Source organism: Macrotis lagotis, chromosome 2 (assembly GCF_037893015.1).
Source record: "Macrotis lagotis isolate mMagLag1 chromosome 2, bilby.v1.9.chrom.fasta, whole genome shotgun sequence".
Lineage (NCBI taxonomy): Eukaryota > Metazoa > Chordata > Mammalia > Peramelemorphia > Peramelidae > Macrotis > Macrotis lagotis.
This window is the reverse complement of record NC_133659.1, coordinates 56,461,043-56,479,003: the sequence shown is the minus strand read 5'-3', so window position 1 is coordinate 56,479,003 and position 17,961 is coordinate 56,461,043. Positions and strand designations below refer to the sequence as shown.

The 17,961-nt window shown below is 36.2% G+C and overlaps 1 pseudogene; it reads right to left on the bottom strand.

The window, feature by feature from the left end:
* Window positions 1-48: 48 nt before the first annotated feature.
* LOC141511868 (monocyte to macrophage differentiation factor-like) lies at window positions 49-16,484 on the bottom strand (annotated as a pseudogene).
* Between the last annotated feature and the right edge of the window lie 1,477 nt (window positions 16,485-17,961).

Here is a 17,961-nt window from a genome sequence, read left to right as displayed (position 1 = left end):
TTGAAGTCATACTGGTTTGGAGACTTAGCACAGGTCTAATCATAAGTCTCAGATTAAGTCCGTAGGACTTGGGTAAAGGTATTTCCAAATGCCATAGTAATGTACTGCTTCTGCTGTGGCCACAAAAAGGTGCCAGATGGCATGGGCAAATGGAATGATGCCATTACTTTTGAAGAACAGGACTCCCAAGCAATAAATTAAGCCTCCAAAGGCAAGTTCTTGCAGCTCATCACTGTTATTTCCTCTTTAGTTTGTGTGTGACAGGAGAAAAACCTGCCTTCAGTGGAAACCACATTATTTCCATGTGTTCTTGAGGATAAGCATGAATTGATTAAAGTTATAAGTATGATTTTCCTGGTCATGTCATGGGATTGATATTACTATGAAGGCAGGAGAAAGCCCCATTGTTAGAAAAAAAAGCTTGACCTCTTTTATTTTTCATAAAAGAGAATTGCATAAATGGTTCCTCCAGTTGCCATGAGCCAGATAAACCCATACCTATGAGATACCAATGGTTCAATTTCAAGATTTAATTATGGTGCATAGTAGGCTGCCATGAAGAAATAGCTCACCATTCTATCACATATATAAAAATAATGCTTCATTGTCTCAAAGTGACTCTTTTTCCATGAAGCAATGTGAAATACTGTGGAAACTCTAAAGAAGTCACTTGAGCTCATATCATAAATCTATACTGTGATCTTTTCCCAACAGTTGTCTGATTGCTGATGGAGAAGGGCATGGTCCATGATAGCAGGAGCAAGGAGGAGTGCATGTGTGTAAAAGTAACTGTATGTTCCTGACAAATAGGTTTAACATGGCTGTTGATTGAGGCCCAATGGTTTTTGTACCATTAGAATTAGTTCTTAATGAATGCACTGAGGTCTTTGGGAGCTCCACCTCAGCTTTCAACTTGACAGGTCATATGGGTTGAAGGCTCTCATCTCCCAGGCTCAGGCTTAGGTTGCTCCAGACACTGACTACTTGACTTTCTGTCCCTATAGGACACTGCTCCTCCAAAGTGGGGCTAAACATGCAGGAGGGCAATGGGGACCTGGGATGGGATATATATATATATATATATATATATATATATATATATATATATATATATATATATATATATATATATTTATATTTTTATATATATATATATTTATAACTTTTAAAATAAAATGATTCTCAATGTCAAGGCCATGCATTCATTTAGAATGTATTGTAGAATATGATGTAAGTTGTTGATCTATGTCTAACTTCTGCTAGACTTTCCAGTTTTCCTAGCATTAAAAAAAATCAAATAAGAAACTCTTTCTTAAGAAATTTATGTATTTCACTCTGTCAAACATTAGATTATTGAGTCCTGTTGTTTCTGAATCTTTCTTTTCCAGTCTGTTTCATTGATCTATTTCACTGTTCCTTAACTAATACCAGATGGTTTAGAGGACTGCTGATTTATAATACAGTTTGCAGTCTGAAAGTGCTATTCCCTCATTGCGCTTACTTTTAAAAAATAATTTCCCTTGATATTTTAGATCTTTTGTTTTTGCAAATGAGTTTCATTAAGATTTATAAGGCATTTTCTGGGTAATTTCATTGTTATAGATTAAAAGTATAAATTATTATTAATTTTTTAGTATTGTCATTTCTATTTTATTGGAATGCACTAGTCATTTGCACTGAATATTCCTCTAGCTATTTAAGTTGTTCTTTACTTCTTGAAAGATTTTATAATTCAATCTATAGGAGTCTTTTGAACACCTCAGAAGATTGATCCCTGGATGTTTTTCTATATTTTGTTGTTATTCAGAATGGAATTTCCTTTTCTCTTAGTGCCTCTTGTGTTTTGATGATGATTTTTCCTTCCTTCTCAAAGAAGATCATGTTATCAGAGTGATGATGCCATGACAGGCACATGAATTGCATTTGAGTGGGGGGAGTTGTACTGAGTCATTTGTCTCACTTTCTCGTCCAGAACCATTTGAGTCCAGTGGTCAGACTTGAATTAGGGATGACCGGAGATGGTCCTGGATGTGAGGTCACATGGCTAGAAAGTGTCAAGTATCTGAGGCTGGATTCGAACTCCCATCCTTCTGACTCCAAGGTCAGTGCTCTGTCCTCTGCTCCACCTAGTTGTTATGTTTTTTAAATTATCATACACAATACTGTTAATTTTAGAACTAAATTATATCCATTATTTTTGAAATCTGCAAGGTTTGATATAAAATCTCAGGATTGTTTTGATTCACAGTTCTTTGATTCTTAGTAACTTGGAACATTCTTTGATGGTTGCTTATAATTTACAAAAATTTAGTGAGAATGGTTTATTCATAAAATTTGACAACTTTTTGATTGGGAATACTTTATATAACTTAGTGAATAGATCAGTTGGCCTGGTGTCAGGAAGACCTGAGTTCAAATACAGCTTCAGACACTCACTGGCTATGGGACCCAGCACAAACCACTCCTGTTTCCTTTAATCCACTGGGGAAGAAAATTGTAAAATCACTTTAATATCTTTGCCAAGAAAACATGAAGGGTACAATGATCCACAGAGACCTAAACTGGACAACAGCAAGATTAAAGGAGGGGGGCATCTAGGTGACACAGTGGATAGAGCACCAGTCCTGAGTTCAAATCTGACCTCAGATACTTAATCATTACCTAGCTATGTGTGACCTTGGACAAGTCACCTAACCCCATTGGCTTGCAAAAAAACAACAAGAACAACAAAGATTAAAGGAGTTACTCTTAAGTGAAACTAAGTCCAAGAATATACAAAAAAAAAAAATGTCTAACTCCTTTCGAGGTGGCAGAGATGGGAAATCTAAGGGTATATCCATAAATTGGGGAACGACTGAGCAAGTTAATAGTATGCAAATGTTATGGAACACCATTATGCTATATAGGAAATGATGAAAGGATGGAGAAACCTGTAGAGACATGTATGAATTGATACATGAATGAAATGAACAGGACCAGGGAACAATTTATGCAATGACAATGATATGGTAAAGACAAATGACCTTGAGAGAATTAGGAATTCTGATCAGGAATGTCTGACTAGGAACTTTGATTAGAGTAAAGATCAATCACAACTCCAAAGGACTAATAATGAAATATGTTATTTACCTCTTGATAGAGAGAAGGAGGACTCAGAGTGTAGCGTTGAGAAATATATGTGTGTGTATGTGTACAGCCACACACACTTATAAACACATACATGCATATGTATACATATATACATCACAATCTATGTATGTATGTATATTCATATCTAGACTTGTATTGCATATGTGTACACTGCAAATGTATATATATTTGGACATGGTCAATACATAAATTTATTTTGTTTGATTATACTTTTTTGAAATACCTTCATTCTTGCTAAAGTAAGGCGTGGTAGAGGAGGTAAATTTTTGCTTATTTTAAAAAATAAAATGTAATTTAAAATAAGGGAAAGCAGTTAAGTTTTTCGAGAGTTTAATTTGTACCCAGTAACTATGCTGAAGCAAATGTATCAATTAATATCTTTGCTGGCAGCCATTACTAGATTTTGAGTTAGAAAGACCTGAAATCAAAATCAGCCTCAGATAGTTACTAGCTGTGTGAGCCTACGCTTGTCACTACACCTCTGTCTACTTTAGTTTCTTAGCTGTAAGATGGGGATAATAACATCCACTTCAAAAGACTATTGTAAAGATCAAATGAGATAATATTTGTAAAAGGACTTAGCACAGAGCCTTGTAAGTGCTTACTAATTATATATTACATTCATTTTCCCTTCCCTAGAGTTTTTAAAGTAAATTACCATATCTTCTCCAAATTTCCTTTTTACTTTTCTTAATGATTTTCAGTGTCTTTATGTATTTTTCCCTCTTGTCATATTATTATTATTATTGAGGTTTCCCAAATTTTAACAAATGATAATGAGTATCTTTGCTATATTCTGAAATTTTTTTGAAAAGTTTTTTTGTATCAGATTATGAAAAGGGGTAAAAACATCATTTGTACAAAAATATTCATAGCCGCCCTGTTTGTGATGGAAAAGAATTGGAAATTAAGTGAATGTCCTTCAACTGGGGAATAGCTTAACAAACTGAGGCAAAGGTATGTCATGGAACACTTTTGTTCTATTAGAAACCAGGAGTCATGGGAATTCAGGGAAGCCTAGAAGGATTTGCATGAACTGATGAGCAGAACCAGAGGAACACTGTACACCCTAACAGCAACATGGGGGTGATGAGAACCTTAATAGACTTGCTCATTCCATCAGTGCAACAATCAGAGATAATTTTGGGGAATCTGCAAAGGAGATAGCATTTGTATCCAGAGAAAGAATTGTAGAGTTTGAACAAAGACCAAAGACTATTACCTTTAATTTAAAAAAAAATTATGTTATTATACAATTTTGCTATCTCTTACACTTTATTTTTCTTCCTTAAGGATATAATATCTCTCTCATCACATTCAACTTAGATCAATGTACACCATGAAAACAATATAAAGACTAATAGACTGCCTTCTGTTGAGGCTGGAGGGAGGGAAGCAAGATTAGGGGGAAAATATCATCATATTTTAGTCACCCAAGTTTGTCAGCTTGAAATCATCAGTTTATAGTCACTTTCCCTTAGTCAACATTTCTAATTTGCTATCAAATTTTAGCAGTTCTATTTTCACAATATGTCAATTGTAGAGTCCCAGTTCTGGACTCTTTTTTATCTTCCCCAAGCACTCTATTTATTCACCAAAACAGCAGTGCCTAAATACCTTTCCAGTCTCTAATCCACTCCCACTCCCACGGTGCTTAGCAAGATAAGATTCTCGTGTTCAAGGACACCATGTAAAGATAATTCATAATACTACACAATGGTTCCCAACAGCCAATAACTTTTCACTTCTCTCTACTCACTTTACGACTAATCTAGTGTGATTCAGGTCCTAATCACATCTTTAAAAAGATTATTACAATGCTTTCCCAATTGTTCTCATACTTTCAACCTTTCCCCCCCTCTGCAACTAATCGCTATACAGTTGCAAAATTGATTTTCATAAATCACAGTTCTGTTATTTTTGTTCAAAATCCTTTGATGTTTTTCTATTGCCGCTAGAGTAAAATACCAACTCCTCTTTTTAGCATTTAAATTCCCCACAATTTGACACTTTTTTACCTTTCTATACTTATTAGACATTATCTGTCTTCATACACTATATGGCCTAACCAGAGAATCCTTCCTGCTATTTATTTTACACAAGATTCCAAACCTGTGTCTTTGCAGAAGCTATAACCTATGCCTGCAATATACTTCATGCTTATCCTTGCTCTTTAGAATACCTAACTTTTTTTCAAAACATCTAAAACTAACATGAGTTATTTCCTAAACTTCCCTACCTACTGGAGTGCCCCCAAATTAAGGGTAAGGGTGTGCCCCTTTCAGACTAGCAAATTTTCAGGTTTTAAAAGGTAAGTTATAGACACAATGAGATGTAAAGGGATGTCCTATTCAGGCCTTGTTCCTATATAGCAGTGAATGAAGCTCTTTTACCTATGACTGGTGATTCTATACCTCAAAAAGGATAGATGACTACACAAACAAAAATGTTTTCAGAGACAAATAATTAAGAAGTTTTATGAGGGTCTAGATTATCTTCAAATCTTTTCCTCAGTCACTTATTTGGTTCAGCCAATAGGAGAAACTTATCATTTAAAAATACTGGAAACATGAATTCCGGTTGATTTTTGGCTTTTTTTACTTGGGCATGATCTTCTTAGAGAAGAATATTTGGGGAAAATATCAGATGGTCACTCTAAATTAAGGGTGAGGTCTCTCCCTGAGGGGAGAGAAAGGGAGGAAGGAAGGAAGGAAGACAAAGAAAGAAAAAAGAAAAGTTATATTTTTGTCCTATCTGTTGGTGGTGACTAGCCTCAGAGTAGAGTAAATGATATATTAATTTAGATGATATTTCAAAAAAAAGCATCTGACAGCATTAATAGACAGATTTTGATAGTTGCTAAATACCTTTGACTCTTTCAAGTTTATCCAATTCCTTAAATAACTGTTACATATGTGATAACAATATTGCATAAAAAGTAAATGGTTTTATTTCTTAATTTTTCCCAAGTACCAATATCCACCACAACAACCTCCACACTTTCCTATCATGGATTTAAGGTTGTGATCTTTTAAGTATAGCAAAACTTTATGCCAGAAGGAAAAATCAGAACCATTGCAATGTAAATGGGAAACCCTTTCAACTGCACAAGGAAACTTTCCACACCTTGAAAAAAGAAAGAATGACAATGAAGGTTCCTTAAGGTAGAGATTGCCTCCACACCTTTGGACTCAATTCCTCATCTGTCTAAATCCCCCATAGTAATCTGAGAAGCATAACTATGCTGATTGCTTTATCTATCAAGACTGGTTCCCTCAATGAAGGAATTTGCTCTTAACCAAAAATGATTGCCCAACAGCAGAACTGAGACCTCTCTCTCACCTCTTGCCCAGAAATGAAAAATCTCATAATTGGGAGAGGCTCTGACAATACTAGGGCAAGTGTCATTACCCTAGATGAAAAAAGTAGTGTAGCATCCCAATCAATCAATCAGTCACTCAACATATTAGTGCCTTCTAAGTGCCAGAACTATGCACTTGAAGAAAAAAAATTACAATAACACTAGATAAAGTAAATACAATAACACCTGGTCTAGCTAGAGGCTGAAGGCAGAGAAGACTGAAGCTGCACATTGGAGACCTAAATCAAGATATGCAGATCAATTTATGGAGCAGAGATCTTTTACCTGGTAAAGAACTTAGTAATCTGCCAGTCCCTGTCTTACAACAGTTGCCTAGAAAGGCAACCTATCCTATCCAGGTAAGTAGCAGTGGAGCATGAGGAGGAACCAGTTCTGCAGCAAAGGAACCTTCTTGCCAAGCCTAGTGGTGTATTGACCCATCCCCCTTGGATGCTGTGTCCTTTGTGGGGCCAGCCCATTGGAGTAGCAGAGCAAGACATCCATCACTAATACAACGCCTTACAGCAAGCTTTGAGAGGATTCTCCAGACAAACCAGACACTGAAATCTCACAGACCAACAGAGAGAGTTACTTTGGCAATGTGTGTTCCTTGCCCAAAACCTCACTAACATTGTACTTTAAGTTCATGCCTCTCTTTGCCCCATGAATTCTATGTGAAGTTGTGGAAGTCTGTCAAAGTTTGGGGAGAAATGCTTTGCAACTTTTCTTTCAGTTATGTCATTTAAGTAAATGACCTTTTTTTTCCCCTAAAAAGATAATTAAATTATTGGCTGATTGTGGAAGAAGGGAAGCATCTCAGTTAAGGCTCCCCTATTAAGGATTGTCACTGAACAGAATGACTGGTAGAACATTGAAAAAAAAAACTTCACCCTTTGGAGATGCAAAATGCCAGTGTTAGAGAAGGTTATTGCCTTTATTATGTTATAAAAGTGCCACTGCATTCATAAACATTCACATAAAATATAAAAAAGAAATAAAAAGGAAGAGATAAAGGTAAAGTAACATTTCTTCCTAGAGTAAATCTTTTCTTTTTTTAAAAAAATTATTTAAGGCAATGGGATCAAGAGTGACTTGCCCAAGGTCACACAGCTAGGCAACTATTAAGTGTCTGAGGATGGATTTGAACTCTCATCCTCCTGACTCCTGGGCCAGTGGTCTATCCACTGCTTTACCTGGCTACTAGAGTTGATTGAGTAGGGGAAGGACAGGACTTATCTGAAATTTGGAAAAATCTCTTTGGTGGATATTGTAAACAGTGTAGTGAAGAGAACAGAGGCTGAGTGACCAATTAGGAGTTATTGTAATAGTCCAGGTGGAGCTGGCAGAAGTCTGAATGAAAGGCTATCTTACTAAAGAGAAAGGGCCAGGTGGGAGAGATAGACAGAAACCACATGATTTGGTAACTAATTTCCATAGGTGGGGTGAAGAGCTGTTAGTGCTTGAGTCATTACAATCACATATGACTGTGATTGTGAACAAAAGCAGAATGGTGTCCTTGAAAGTAATAGGAACATTTGGAAGAGGGATGTTTTGGGATAGAAAGAGAGTAATGATGCAAACCACTACCTGTCCATTTGTACTTTTTAGTGTGACTCACTCTTCTTCACCCAAGGAAGAAGGCAAGAATAAAAGGAAGAAGGAAAGGTTCTTATCTATCACTGTTTTCTAGTGAAGAACACACCTGTGAGGGGCCCAAATCAAAACTGAGTGGTGATCTGGAGGGAATCAAGGGCAGATCTTTTTAATGGCACTAGAGTGGCAGGTGTCGTGGGCGCCTGAGCACCTTGAGGGACTCACACCAACTCAGAAGACAGGAAAATAATAACGTGCATAAGAGATGTAGCGATGAGGGAGAAGGTAGAATAGTGTGGTATTGGGAGATGAGGATAGGTTGTATTGGAGATGAACCCCACAGTTACCATTCCTAAGGAAAGATTTTCTTTTATTTTCTTTTTGTTTTTTTCAAGGTAATGGGGTTAAGTGACTTGCTCAAGGTCACACAGCTTGATAAGTATTAAGTGTCTGAGGTCAAATTTGAACTCAGGTCCTCCTGACTCCAGGACCACTACATTTATCCACTGTGCCACCTAGCTGCCCCTGTAACCCATCTTCTAACCTGCTGATTGATTGATTGATCACACACACACACACACACACACACCACACACACATCCCTTGGGGTTAAATCTATTGCTCCCTGGGTTAAGGTCACCCTTCCCTAGGGAAGTACAGCCTTCAATTTGGAGATCACTGCTCTAATTCGTCCAAATTAATAAGTATATTTTGAACCCCTATTTTGTAATTTAAAGTCCTATTAGAGTAAATAACCAAAATAGCCCAAATTTACATGGTACTTCATGATTTGCAGTATACTTTTCATTTCTATCTGGTCAGCTAAAGGTCACAACCCTCTGGGGTTGGTAGGGTAGGTATCACTATTCTCACTTTACAGCAAGCTAGACTATCCTATTGATCCAATTTCACTGAATCTATATCATGACATGCTTGAAATTTTGGAATAAGCAAATTCAATAAATGCAATAAATGTTAACAGTGCACTTGAAATCTCTGGAATTAATTTCCAGACTTGAATTAAAGAGGAATATAATGTATGGGACACTGGTTCTGACTGTTTCTAACCAATGAATTTCTGGTAATATTAAATTTGATGTGTGTTAGAAAAATTATAATGAGGTAGACTAATGAATTTATGCTCTAATAGAAAAAATAAATACTAGTTGTGGAGGTATCAAAGTTATAGTTTCCCACAAACATAGATATGGATCTGTAAGGTTATATAGATAGCACTACAATAATATTAACTAGCATTTATATACCACATTTGCAAAGTGCTTTATCACTATTCAATCCTGTAAAGGAGGCTATGTTAGTATGCCCATTTTGCAGATGAGGAAACTGATTCAAAGATTAAGAGACTTTCAAGTAGGCTAGATTTTAATTCAGGTCTTCCTGACTCCAGATCCCTCTCTCTATCCACATACCAAATTTCCCCATGTATAAGATGCACATTTATTTGGGGGCCCAAAATTTGAAAAAATAATATATTATATAAAGTTATTGTACTCAAATTTTATTTATCATGAAATTCAAGGACCTTCTGCTCATAGCTTTCAGGCATCTTTTGGGCAAGTCTGGTGCATGGATGCATGCTTAATCCATTCCATTTCATGAACCTGAAGTACCAGTTGTATCCTCCTTTGAAATCTTTTTCTTCATCAGCAATTCTCCTGGTCTCCTGCTGAACTATCTTTGTGGACACAGGAATTCCAATGGCCCTTTGCTCCTCAAATCATCTCTTCAATTCCCTCTCTAAATCAAGCCATTTTTGGCTGCCTTGCCTCTCATGACCTTCTGCCAGGGCATTTTCAGTAGTTTCTTCTTCCTGTAACCAGTTGTTTTCTCAGTTGGAAGAGGAGCAAACTGATGTTCACCAGTACAATTCCACTCACTTTTGCAAACTGGTTCACTTTGAACTTGAATTTAGTGCTGTATGAAAGTCTTTTTTGAGCTATTTCTGGGCAGGACTTGGCAAAATATGGCCTAATATACTGGTAACAATTGTGAAACTGTGTGCAAAGACAACAAGTGTGAAAAAAGTGGGAAATGCAAGTAAAAAAATCTACAACCACTGTATAAGACACTCCCAGTTTTTAGACAACAAATTTTTTGAAAAAGGATGTATCATATACATGGATACATATGGTAGTTTCCCTAATCTATCATAGCAGATTAAGAACCTGAGGCCCATATATAACTCCAAGATTACATAACTATTCCAGAGCAGACTTAAAGTTTGAATTTGGATCTGTTGATTCTCAGTCTAATGAACTTTCTGCTATTCCAGTATAACAATGAATTCATTGACAGAACTAAAAATGGATTTGGGAAGAGCCAATAGAAAGAACATTTGCTTAAATTATATGATGATTTTCCTACAGAAATCAACTGGTCCAACCAAAGGGAATAGTTCTTTCTTATATTATAAATCTGCCTTTAAGTTCTCTCAGAATGTTGGATACACAATAAGTTTGAAAGGTTACACAAATCCACTTCTTCAGGCCTAGTATTCCTCTGTTCTTCCTCCTCTTTTTCATTTCCTTATCCCCTCCGCAACCCTTAATTTTATATCCGTGCTTCCACTTTTTACCATCAGGGGACTATATTTTGACCCACATGACTGATTTAAATAATTAGGAGAAAACACACGTAAAAAAGTTCCCTAATTTTGAGAGATACTATTGAGTTGGTTATATGAAGCTCTTGTCAAATCTGCCAATTCTGCCAATATTATATTAACAAAACTGAAGCAAATAGAAGATCAAAGAGAAATTTCACGATTTTACTCAAGAGTTGAATGCATTCAGAGAATTCCTATAATTTTGTAAAGGAATGACAACAAGATAGACAGGAAGGTGAAGGAAGGAAATGGCAAACCTCAAATATTTTTGGCAAAAAAACTCCAAATGTGGTCACTGAAATGACTGAGCTACAAACAAGAGAGCTTAATAAAGTGGCTGATTAACTGGGTAGTTGAGTTATTAATTAAACCAAAATTTGAACCCAGACCCCAAAATGCCAGAGCTAGGACTCTTTCCATTTGTGCTATCTTTTTCACTCCAGCGCTGATATATAAAGGAATTGCTGAAATTGGTATGTCATGTTGATCCATTGTCTTATTTTCCCACTTTCCAGAGGGCTTAAGATTCAAATAGGAGTTTAAATTACTCGAAATTCCTGAGTAGTTTTAGAGTACTAGACTTTTTGTGATGCCTGACTCTATAATGTAGTATCAGTTGATTGGGGGAAGTGGGATTCAGGAACCCACTAAAGGAATTTACTGTTTGTGCTAAATATTTAAAGTTCAGATTCTAATACTCACAGTTTCTCCTGATGAAAAGAGATGGGCAGACATGCCATCTTGCTAATCAGGAAAGCAATATTTTGACCATGACAAATTCCTTTCTAGTCAAAGCATTCTTTTCAGGCTTTCCATGGAATCACAGACTAAAAGGTGGAGGTGGAATTCCTGAACTCACATTACATAGATAACAATAACTCTGAATCAAAAGATACATTTAAAAAAAAAAAACTCATGACTTTTCTTGTGTACAAAGAGGCATGTACCATATCCAACATGTTTATTCTTAGCTAAAAGACTGCTTTTTTTCCCCTAGGTAATGGGGTTAAGTGGCTTGCCCAAGGCCACACAGTTAGGTAATTATTAAGTGTCTGAAGTCAGATTTGAACTCAGGTACTTCTGACTCCAGGGCTGGTGCTCTATCCACTGTACCACCTAACTGCCCCAAAGACTGTTTTTGATGGCTAAAGGTATAAGGAGGAAGAAAATGGAGTAGGTGTCAATAAAAAGTCATGGGGTTAGCATGTTTAGGTAAAGAAATATCACTCCCAGAAGCAGCATATCTCATCATGTTGTCAGTTGGTATGGCAAAAGGAAAAGGGTGAGAGAGACTTGTTTTATTTTACAAGGAGTCTTGGCACATGTCTATTTGGGGACCTGAAACTCTACGTTACCTAAAAAATTTCCAGTTCCCCTGAAATCAACCTAGAGATTGAATTTCAGGAAATGAGGATTAAAGGAGATCCAGGAAGTCTGCAACCTTCTCAGAGGATACAATCCAAACTGGCATCAATGGAAACCCTTACTTGAGTTCAGCAGCATTTAGTCCACCTCAAGGTTCTGAGTCACAATAAAAATATTTTGGTAGAGTTATATTCCAGACCATTCTGGATCCCCTGAGATGACTGTGAAGTGTCTGGGTTCTCCTCACTTTCAGCTCTATGGTAGGTCTTCTTAAATGTGTGTGTGTGTGTGTGTGTGTGTGTGTGTGTGTGTGTGTGTGTGTGTATTGGGTTCCTTTGGCATTCTGGTGAAATCTATCAACATCTCAGAATGATTCTTATAAGTTTATAAAATAAGATATAAGTAGGAATACAAAAAGGAGAGCTCAAGTGCTTACACAGTTCTCAGCACACCGTGGGTATGAAATAAATGTATATTGATTGATCAATTGCAATTTAGTTATCAAAATAATTTTTCAAAAAAGCTCACAGAGACAGACAGACAAAGCAAGAAGGGATATACAGAGATAAAGGAGAAAAGAGAGAGAGAGAGAGAGAGAGAGAGAGAGAGAGAGAGAGAGAGAGAGAGAGAGAGAGAGTCTGTGGCAGTTGTAGCCAGCATAGATGCCATCTGTGCACATTCCAGGGCAGCCTCAATAGTCTTGTCTTTCATAAAGTGAGTCACTGTCCTATTTGAGGCAGAGGGCTGATGACCCAAGAGGTAGTGTGGAAGGGATCCCTTGGAAAAACTCAGCCTGACCTTTCAAAGTTCCTCTGCAGGCTTTCCATGAACCCCTCTTTCAGAGCTGAGAAGAATCCTCAGTAAGAACCATCGCGATTTGCTTCATGCCTGAGAAAGGAGCTGAAACACCTCCCTGTACTTAAGATTTTTTTTTCCCTTTTCAGTTAATTGTTCTTCCTAAATTGAATGAACTATTTTAGGAGCTAACAGAGATGCAGTGTGGAAAGAAAAAACTGACAAAGCCCAAGGCAGGAAAAAAAATGGATGAATAGAAGTATGGTGGAAAGAAGGGGGTACATATGGCATAATGTCCAATCTTTTAAGCACAAAGAAATTTACCTACAAGGTCATCACCTCTTCCTGGAAACTGGGTAGTTAGGACAAAAGAATTAGGAAAGGGAAACTAGATAGGAAAAGCCACCAGTGTAACAATGAGAAATCCGGATTAGCCATGCCAAAAGGCCCACGGGTGAAAAGATCAGCTGGATCTAACAATGTATACTATGGACAAAGAATCATTTCTCTATTAGTAGAAAATATAAACCACAGAACAGTTGCTATATTACCCAAAGTTAGAGAAGCTTAATACCATTAGACATACAGCCTTGCTGCATTATCTTATATGATAGCCTTATGAATGATTTCATGGTGGACATATTTTAGGTCTTCAGATTAAAAAAAAATAACCAAACTCTTTGTAGGGCAGGTATAGACAGTCATGAAAATATGAACATGTTCCAAAGTTAAGATTGGAAATGTAGATAATGTGAATATTATTCAATTTTGTTGGCTAATATTCAAAATATGTGACTAATTTTGCATTCAACTGCTATTGTTGATATTAATTTTGTAGCCTTTGTAAGTAGTGGTCCTATTAACCCTGGTGAATTCTTTAGTTTGTAGCTTTTGTAAGTGTGGTCTTATTAACCCTAGTGAATTCTTCTAATCCTCTTTCAGACTGAATATCTTGTTGGGAGATTTAAGTCACACTCACATAACCATTTCTGCTTCTTTCTGTTTTCCAGGTATATCAATAGCAGATAAATAAAATTCTCTCTCTTCTCTCTCTCTCTCTCTCTCTCTCTCTCTCTCTCTCTCTCTCTCTCTCTGAGATATTAAGATATATAGATATACATATTTAAAATTTCTCTTTTGTGCTTTCAAATATCACAGGAAAATTATACAAAAATATTCACTCCTCTAAAATATGTAATTTTGGCTTATAGTGTTGACTCCTGGCTAGTGAGAAAAGAGTTATATCTAAATATCCTAAGACAAAGACTTTTAAAATGTTCCTAAGACTTTACACACACACACACACACACGTGTATATATATATACATGTGTATGTATATTTATGCACATACATATATATGTTCTCAAATTAACAACTATTTCCTTTCTTTCCTCCCTGCCCTGAATTGAAGGAGAAAAAAAGAAAGAAAACCAAAACTATGCTGTCAAACCTTGTAGAAAAATGATTCTCATTCTGCAAACTTAGTCCATTACTTGTCTGTCAGAAGGTGGATAGTATGATTCATCATTTCTCTATAATTATGGTTGGCCATTGTATTGATCAGAGTGCTTAAATCATTTCAAATCATGGGTCTTAATGTTGCCATTACTCTTTTGGATCTTTTTGCTTCACACTGCATCAGTTCATATAAGTCATCTTAGAATTTTCTGAAATTCCCCTTAGTTCTTGTCATTCTATTCATCTCCTTCATAGCTATTTTAATGATACTTTTAGCTTCTCATGAATTGAATGAGATTTGTTTTAGAAGAAAGGAAACACAGGCTAACAAACATCTTACCCCATTAAGACAGAACATAAACTTGTGGGTAGCACCTTGTTCTTCCTTTGGTATTCAATTTATAAAATATTTGGAAAATTACTTTTCTCTAGTGTGTCTTTATGCTCTTCCCTTGAGAACATTTGATTTTTGTTTAGATTGTTAAAGGAACCAGACATTTTAGCTGAGGGAAACCCTAAAGAAGGATAATGTCAGTCAAAGGGATTGGGAAAATATCCTTCCTTTCAGGTCACCAGGTAGAATTTCCAGTGATAGAAGACTATTTCTCATCCCCCTTCCCATTGGCAGGAAGGGACATTGCCCTAATATATGACTAGTAGGGCCACCTGAGGAAATTTAAATTTATTTCATAACAGTTGTACATCTGATAGGAAATCTTCCCTTTCATTTGGTTAACACAGCAAACTGCAAACCAATCACTTAATCCTTTTGGTTCTCAATGTCTTCATTTAGGAATGAGGGAATTGAGGCATCTAAAAATAGCTTCCCCCCCCCTAAAATTCAATAGGTGTTTAACTTTGTGATATCAGACCTTTTAAAAAAAATTAGGAATATCAGCGGAATACTTTATCAATTCTGGAGGGAAAAGGAATGCAGGAGGAGGAATGTCTTCACTTTCCCACTCCTCCTACTTATACCTAATACATATCAGACTTCTGGATGTGTTTTCCATGAAGCTGAATGTATATTCATTTAGACCTCTTGGAACTGCCAAAAGAGTGGTTTCACACTGAAGAAATGAGTAAGATATTCAGATCTTGAAAATACTCTCTCCACTTCCTGCTAGAGGTATGATAGGCTCAAGATGAAAAATTAGACTTAAGGAAAATGTATAGACTTACTTTGTTTGACTTTTTTTCTTATATTCTTTTTCCTTTTCTTTATTTGAGATAGAGCATTTTGGAGGGAGGGGAGTTAGTGACAGAGTTGTTATGAAGAAAAAAGAAAAAGAAAGAAAAATGAGATTCGTTGGAGTCATTCCATTTGTTTAAATGCAAAGGAGAATATGAAAGGAAGTTCAAAAAGAAAAACATACAGTTTTGAAAGCAACATATTGATTTATCATATACTTTGTTTAAAAAAAGCAAAATAGAACAGAGATTTGAATTTTCATATATAACATTTGCTCTTCTTTTTGTAGGTAGAAATGTTCTTTTTATTGGTACTCATTAAATTCAAATAAAAAAAAAGATTTCATCTTTAAAATTCCAATGGAGTGTCTACTCCTAGTCTGGTACTTAGTCAGAAGCACTGTATGGATCAGGGTTATGTTAGGACTTACTCTAGGTATTAGAATATGTTAAAAGTTACATGGGAAACACTTGGCCATAGACAGATATCTTGCCCATTTTTTTTGACTCCAGAAGAGCTAAGTGATATTCCTGAATGCTTGGAATGCCAAAACCGCCATTAACTGAATAATCTAGTTCTTTCCCAGTTTATTAGGGCAACAAAAGCTTACCTCTTATGGTTCTTTTGCAGTTTATAAACCAGCCATTAACAACTATCATACTTCCCTAAAATCACAGAAAAAAAGAATCAGAATGAGGAGCACTTTAGTGCTGAGAGTTTGAATATGTAATCCTGTCTTCCACTATCTGAACTATGTCCTGAAAAGCATCAGGACATAAGTGGGGCAGTGGAGAGATATTTTCTTTTGCTGTGCACCAATGAGGACTCCTGTCTCCTTCAATCAGGATGGACCCTTCCCATTCCCTACATGTGCTTTCTTCAGTTCCACTTTCATGCCTTTACTCATGCTACTTATTACACATTCCTCCAGCTTTTGGCTCATCTTTCTGAAGTCTGTTTTCCATGCCCAGTTCAAGACCTATCTCTTTCGTGAAATTTCTCTGACTATGACATTCCAAATTATCTATCCTTTTGCGATCCCTAGGTAAGAAGTGATTAGCATGATGTATTACTAAGTTGGCATCTGGAACCAAAAATGCCTCAGCAAGATCCAGAAGGACAAACAAATAACTCAAGTTTAGAATTAGCTCGATGAGCTGAAATTATAGACTAAAAAAGGAACCACAAAAATGCATTTCAAAGCAGTAAAATCTAGATGTCACTGGAAGAGTTAAGAACTAAGAAGTGAGTAGCCATGGGGAAAGAAAAGGGAAAGACATGGCTTCAGTATAAAGAATGACTGGCTAGTAGAAGCAGTTTTTGAGCCTTAACTTTAAATACTTTTGAATTATTTTGGTCTTGTAAGAGCCAATATGTAAAAGAATTGATCTGATGTTTTGTAGATAAAAGTAACTAAAAGTAGTTGACTCTGTGGAACATACAATTTGGGAATTGGATTCTGGTACCCTTTTTTTTTTTTAACAAATCCAATTGAATTGATACATCATGTCAATATTTTATGTATTAGTTTTCATCACAAAGTATTCTGTCTGGCACATGGTAGATTCTTAATTAATGTTTATTGACTGATTCTAGTGGATGATTGGTACATATTCTGATAATATAAGAAGGAGTCTTCTATGTGACTGGGATACTGGATGACTGGAGCACCCATGGACATTTTCTGTTGGTCTATCATGTAGGTGGAAGTAACCTTTTAGCATGGGCTGTCTAATCAGAACTGTCTGCACCTTTAAAGCCGCCTGAGGATTGTCAGACCTTTCCTGCATTTCCATCTGAGGATGAAAGACTCCACTCACACCTTTTGTTAGCCAGAGAAAGAAGGTTCTTTAGGTTATATGGCCAAGAGGAATGGTCCTGAAGCTTTGATCTTTTCTTTTATCCTTTTCATTTCTCTATGTAAGAAATGGAAACTTCAACCTGGGAATTCTAATCATATGAATCTGGGATTCCAAGAATCTAAGTTGGTTATTGTAGACAACCCAAAAGGAAAGTCCTGGGAATACTAGCCATATACAGTAATTGGATTTCAACTTGGTAGGGTTATTGCTATTTGGGAAACTGAACTAAAACTATGAATTTAATCTTTTTTTTCCCAGAGATGGAGTGTGTGTGTATGTGTGTATGTGTGTGTGTCTGTTGTGGAGGAATGATGTCCTTGTAGTCTTGTAATGGAGGAATAATCTATGTTTGCTCTTGTTTTGTCAAAGTATTCTGATATTAAATAGCTAACTAGAATTGGGGTACTAGTCACTACCTGTTACCCCAGATGGGAAGAACAATAAGCTTCAAGGCTATGGCAATGAAAATAAATCTCCCAACTCTGAGGGGAGGTATAAAATGTATCAGACCTGGTTCTGAGAGAGTGAGGTAAGAATAATACTTGTTTATGTATTATG